The following is a 6,572-nucleotide window of genomic DNA, read 5'->3' on the forward strand; positions in this document are numbered from 1 at the left end:
TAATATACACATCTCTAGGGAAAACTGGTGATGTGGTGGAATTGCTGACCTAGAGATTAGATGGGAAGCAACAGAAGGGTGATCTCTGTAAGATGGAGTAGTTTTGAGTTTATAGGGCTCATGATTCCAGGGAAATTTCATCTTTGGGTTTGATGTAGCAATGCATGATTCAGAACTTAGGGTTCTACCTCCTAGACTCACTGGGTGGTCCTGCTCATCAATTTTTAGCTAATTGCAATATGGTTTTTAATAGAAGTTAGGTTGCACAAAGATGAGGAAATCCATCAGAAGTGACGGCCTTCGGAGATGTAGGCAAAGGAACCTGGATGAGACATAAACTACAAAGCAGGACAAAAAAAATAGGCAAGAAGAACAAGCTGCAGAACAGGGTTTAAAATTGGTTGGAATCCAAGTAACTTTCTCAATATAATTGCAACCTTCAACTATTAAATTTCTTTGGTTCTTGTTTAATTAAATAACAGTCCTCCCATGGATATCTTGTAATCTCCTTTTGTGCTGTTACATCAGCCATAAAGTATTATGCAGTGCATATTGTGCTGCCACCATGTGGTTGTTTGGAAACTACAACATTTATGTTAATTTGTTCAGCCAACCCCTCCCATTTGTGACGTACTTCCTCTTTCTTAACCCTGAATGTTCTATCACTTCCGGGGCACCATTCACATGCGGTCTTCTCTCATGGTAGGACCATTACTGTCTTTGACCTTGAAATACCGTCCATTTCATCATCTACTACATCTTGTCTGCTGTAATCTTCTCTGCATGGAAATAAAGGTCCTCGTGGATGATAAAAAGGTAATTTCTGGGAGTGCATCTCACTTCAGACAATACCCTCACCACCATGAAGGAGAAGCCTCTTGACATCATCCAGGCATCTGTTGTTATCCCCATCACCTGTGATGATAACTTAGGCAGCACAGTGTTTTATACCACACATGATGAGAACAAAATAGCCATGTCAGTTGAAGACAGAGAATTCATCAACATAATGGACACTGAATTCTCCAAAGAGATGTCTATCACCTGGTTTGCACCATTATCTCTTCATGCCTCAGGAGAAAGCACAGCTGAGGTCTTCAATCTTCAAGATCCTGACAATGATCCAGAGATTCGTCCTGACGTCAAGGCCCTTCTCACCAGATCTGAGCAGAGGGCCATCATGGACTGTCAATGCTTTGAACGGTTCTCCAACTGGACAAGCCTTGTACGCATCATTGCAAGGTTAGTCCATATTGCACAATGCTATCACACCAAATCTAATGACACTGAATGTCAAGGCTGGCACTTATGCCAAAAACCTCTCTCTGCAAAAGACAACTGCCTCTGGAATCGATGGAAGATGGAGAATCTTTCTCTTTTGCAAGGACGCAGAAAATGGCAACATCAGAACCCCAATCTCCAAGTTGGAGACCTTGTTCTGCTCAAGGATCAACAAGCTCAAAGAATTGAATGGCCCAAGGGACTCATTGTGAAAGCCATTCCCAGTGATGATGGGAACATATGTAAAGTGGAGGTAAAGGTTGCACGGCAAGGCACCATAAACTTTGGTCAGACCCATCACAGAACTTGTCTTGCTTTTGCCCCTTGGAGATTGAACTCGTCGCCTTTCCTTATTGGATCCTTAAACAGCTGTTTGACACATTTTTATATCCTGCTCCCGACACAGATTCCCCCATCCCCTATCACACTCAACGCCCCTTCCCTAATCATCCAATAAATTATCCAGACCGCCTAAAACCACTGTCCCTCCCATGTTCCAGGAAGCTCCTTTGTACACCTATCTATCACCATCTAATTTTCTATTAACAAAGCTCGGCTCTTATAGTTATTTCTGTATTTCCTCTGCTTGTGGTTTAGGTTAGCTACAACTACTTGTCAGAATTTTTGACTTTCAGGTGGCTTCTTCTATCGATCTTTAGACTCATTAGAAATTTCTGAATAATAATCTATTCCTTTCATAAAGAAGACATCAATCATTCTTGTACACTCCCTTATTCCTTCCTTCAGTATATCCCATCCATGTACATGTTTCCCACACTTGTGTGAAATTTGTCCCTGACACAAATGCTGATTATAGAAGCGAGATAGAAGTACTTAGGCTAAACAATTTCTTTTTTTTTTATTGAAAAGTTTTAAGATACATTTTTAAAAACATAAACTCCCTCCCTCCCCCTCCCCTCCCCCTTACCCTCCCTTACCCTCCCCCCCCGACTTCCCAGAGCTGAATACAGGGTATAAACTTTACAAACTTAAACTAAAATATGCTAAAACTAAAAAAAAACCACATTAAATTCTATCGCACTTTAACTCCCCTTAAACATAACTAAATTACTAACAAATAATGAATAACTAATAATACATCATATAAAACTAATACTTATTCAAATGCTAAATGAAACTTTTTAGTCCCATATTTATTCTGAATATATTCAATCCATCTTCTCCATTCCACAATGTATCTCTGTTGCGATTGTTCTTTCAAATATGCTGAAATCTTTGCCATTTCCGCCAGGTTTGAAACTTTCAAAGTCCACTCTTCTATAGTAGGCAGTTCCTCCTTCTTCCAATATTGCGCTACTAAAAGTCTTGCTGCTGTAATTAAATTCAACATCAATTTAGTATCTATGACAGTACAATCTGTAATAATACCCAACAGAAATAACTGTGGAGAAAACCTTATCTTTTTCTTAAATATCTTTTGCATATTCCACCAGATTATAATCCAAAAAGCTTTAACTTTTTTACAAGTCCACCATATATGATAATACGTTGCATCCTCACAACCACACCTCCAACATTTGGGCTGGCAGTTCGGATACATACTTGCTAATTTTTAGGGTCTAAATGCCATCTATAAAACATTCTCTCTTAAATTTTGAGCCTGTGTAAATTTTACATTTCTGATCCAAATCTTTTCCCAAGTATCCATTGTTATAACCTCCTGAAAGTTCTGGGCCCACTTTATCATACAGTCTTTAACAAGTTCCATTTCTGAGTCAATTTCTATCAGTGCATTATATATCCTTCTTATATGTGCTTGACCTTGATCTCTAATTTGTTTTACCAAATTTCCATCAAGTTATCGAAATACCACCTTTCTGATCTTCTTTCCATTTTGCTTGTAACTGCCCATACCGAAACCAAGTTTGTACTATCTTTTCTTCTTTTAAAATATTATATGGCTTTAATTGCCATACATTCCTTTCTCTCCTTAAAATTTCTTTGTATGTAATCACATCATGTTTAAATCCCACATTTATATTTTCTATTGCGTGTTTAGGTACTGCCCAAATTGGTATTTTGTAATTTAACTTATGTTGATATTTTTTCCAAACTCGCAACAGAGCATACCTTAATATATGTGTCTTAAAAACATTATCCACCTTCTTATCATACAATAAATATGCATGCCAACCAAATAACAAATCATAACCCTCAATATTCAATAATCTCCCTTGTGTTAAATTAAACCAATCACTAATTGATGATAAAGCAGCAGCCTCATAATATAATTTAAAATTGGGCATTTTAAGACCACCTCTTTCACGTACGTCTTGCATTATCTTAAATTTAACTCTTGGTCTTTTCCCTGCCCAAACAAATTTATTAATACCTTTCTGCCATTCCTCCAAATTTGAATCTTTTTTAAGTATAGGTATCATTTGAAACAAAAATAAAAACTTTGGCAAAACATTCATTTTTACTGCTGCAATTCTTCCCAATAAGGATAATTGTAATTTTTTCCAACTATCTAACTCTTTTTGTGTTTTTAACCATAACTATTCATAATTATTTTTGTATAATTTTACATTTGAAGCTGAAAGATATACCCCCAAATATTTAATCTTTTTAACTATTTCAAATCCTGTTAGCTCTTCTAAAACAACCTTTTGTTCTATGGTCATATTTTTAGACAATATTTTAGTTTTTTGCGTATTTATCTTAAATCCAGAAACTTTTCCATATGACATTATTATCTCCATCAATTCTACAACTGAGTAAGTCGGTTGACTTAATGTAATAACCAAGTCATCCGCAAACACTCTCAATCTATAATCTTGATCTCTTATTTTAATTCCCTTAATTCTATTTGAGTCTCGTATCTTAATCAAAGATAAAGCCTTTGATTGTGTGGATCATAACAAACTGTGGCAAGTTCTTAAAGAGATGGGAGTACCAGACCATCTTATTTGTCTCTTGAGAAACCTATATGCGGGTCAAGAAGCAACAGTGAGAACTGGACACGGAACCACTGATTGGTTCAAAATTGGGAAAGGAGTCCGGCAAGGCTGTATACTGTCGCCCTGCCTATTTAACTTATATGCAGAGCACATCATGAGAAAGGCAGGGCTAGATGAATCAAAAGTTGGAATTAAGATTGCCGGAAGAAATATCAACAACCTAAGATATGCAGATGATACCACTCTAATGGCAGAAAGTGAAGAAGAACTAAAGAGCCTCTTGTTGCAGGTGAAGAAGGAGAGTGCAAAACTTGGGTTGAAACTTAACATTAAGAAAACCAAGATCATGGCATCTGGCCCTCTCAATTCCTGGCAAATAGATGGGGAAGAAATGGAGGTAGTGACAGATTTTATTTTCCTGGGCTCCAAGATCACTGCAGATGGGGACTGTAGCCAAGAAATTAAAAGACGCTTGCTCCTGGGGAGGAAAGCCATGGCAAATCTAGACAGCACACTAAAAAGCAGAGACATCACCCTGTCAACAAAAGTGCGTATAGTCAAGGCTATGGTCTTCCCAGTTGCAATGTATGGCAATGAAAGTTGGACCATAAGAAAGGCTGAGCGCCAAAGAATTGAGGCCTTTGAACTGTGGTGCTGGAGAAGACTCCTGCGAGTCCCTTGGACCGCAAGGCGATCAAACCGGTCAGTCCTAGAAGAGATCAATCCTGACTGCTCTTTAGAAGGCCAGATCCTGAAGCTAAAACTCAAGTACTTTGGCCACCTAATGAGAAGGAAGGAATCACTGGAGAAGAGCCTAATGCTGGGAAAGATCGAGGGCAATAGAAGAAGGGGACGACAGAGAATGAGGTGGCTGGATGGAGTCACTGAAGCAGTAGGCGTGAGCTTAAATGGACTCCAGAAGATGGTAGAGGACAGGAAGGCCTGGAGGAATGTTGTCCATAGGGTCGCGATGGGTCGGACACGACTTCGCAGCTAACAACAACAACAACATCTTAATCAATAATATTTCCAATGTTAATACAAACAACAAAGGTGACAACGGACACCCCTGTCTTGTACCCTTTTCAATATTACATGTTTCTGTCAAACTACCATTGACTATTATTTGAGCTGTTTGCTTCTGATATATTGCCCTAATAGGTTGTAAAAAATTTTCCCCAAATTCCATTTTCTCCAGTACCTTAAATAAAAATTGCCAGTCCAATTGATCAAAAGCTTTTTCAGCATCCAACAAAATCAGCGCTGCAGAGACCTGGTTATTCCTTTCTAAAAATTCCAATAAATCTACAATATGTCTCACATTATTCTTCATTTGTCTACCACTTATAAATCCTGTTTGGTCACTATGAATCATTTGCTGCATTACCTTCATTAATCTATTTGCTAAAATCTTTGTAAATATCTTATAATCAGTATTTAAAAGCGATATTGGCCTATAATTTTTGGTTTGGGTAAGATCTTGATCTTCCTTCGGAATCAGTGATATAAAGGCTGTTTTCCACGATGGAGGAACTTCTCCTCCAGATTGAATTGTTCTAAATAATTCTTTTAAAGGTTCTACCATTTCTACCTGTAAGTCTTTATAATAAATGGCAGTCAAGTCCTGGTGCTTTCCCCACCTTTAATTGTTTAATTTATTTATTTATTTATTTATTTTGTATAATTGCTAGAATAATTTCTTCATCATTTATCAGTTGATTCATCTCTTCCCTTTGTTCTTGTGTAAGAACAGGGATATTAACTTCTTGTAAATATCTATCTATATCTACATCTTGAATCTTATCTTTAATGTATACCTTAGAATAAAATTCAACAAAAGCCTTTTTAATAAGATTCTGCTGAAAGACCTCTTTACCCTTGTAATCTATTCTATCTATATTACATGACCTTTGTTTCTTCCTTAACAAGTAAGCTAACCACCTACCCGGCTTATTGGCATTACAAAAGGTATTATGTTTAACATACCGTAAATTAGATGCCACTTGATCTGCCATCAACATATTAAACTGACCTCTTAACAAAGTAATTACCTCTTTAATCTTCTTATCAGATGGATTCAAAATTAGAGCCTACTCTTTCCTCTTAATCTCCTCCTCTAATTCTTTTCGCTTACATTCCAGTTTTTGCCTGTGTTTATTATTCAAATATATTAACACTCCTCTCGTATAAACTTTACTTTCATCCCAAACCGTTTCAATAGAAGTACCCTTATGCATATTTATATTAAAAAATTCTTTCATCTGTTTTTTACATTCTTTGACATTTTCTTGATATCTTTAACTGCCCTGAGTCCTCAGGGAAAGGGCGGTATATAAATGCAATAAATAATAATAAACAAATTTTCATTCA

The sequence above is a fragment of the Vipera berus genome, assembly GCF_964194415.1.
Source record: "Vipera berus genome assembly, chromosome: 2".
NCBI classification, from domain to species: domain Eukaryota; kingdom Metazoa; phylum Chordata; class Lepidosauria; order Squamata; family Viperidae; genus Vipera; species Vipera berus.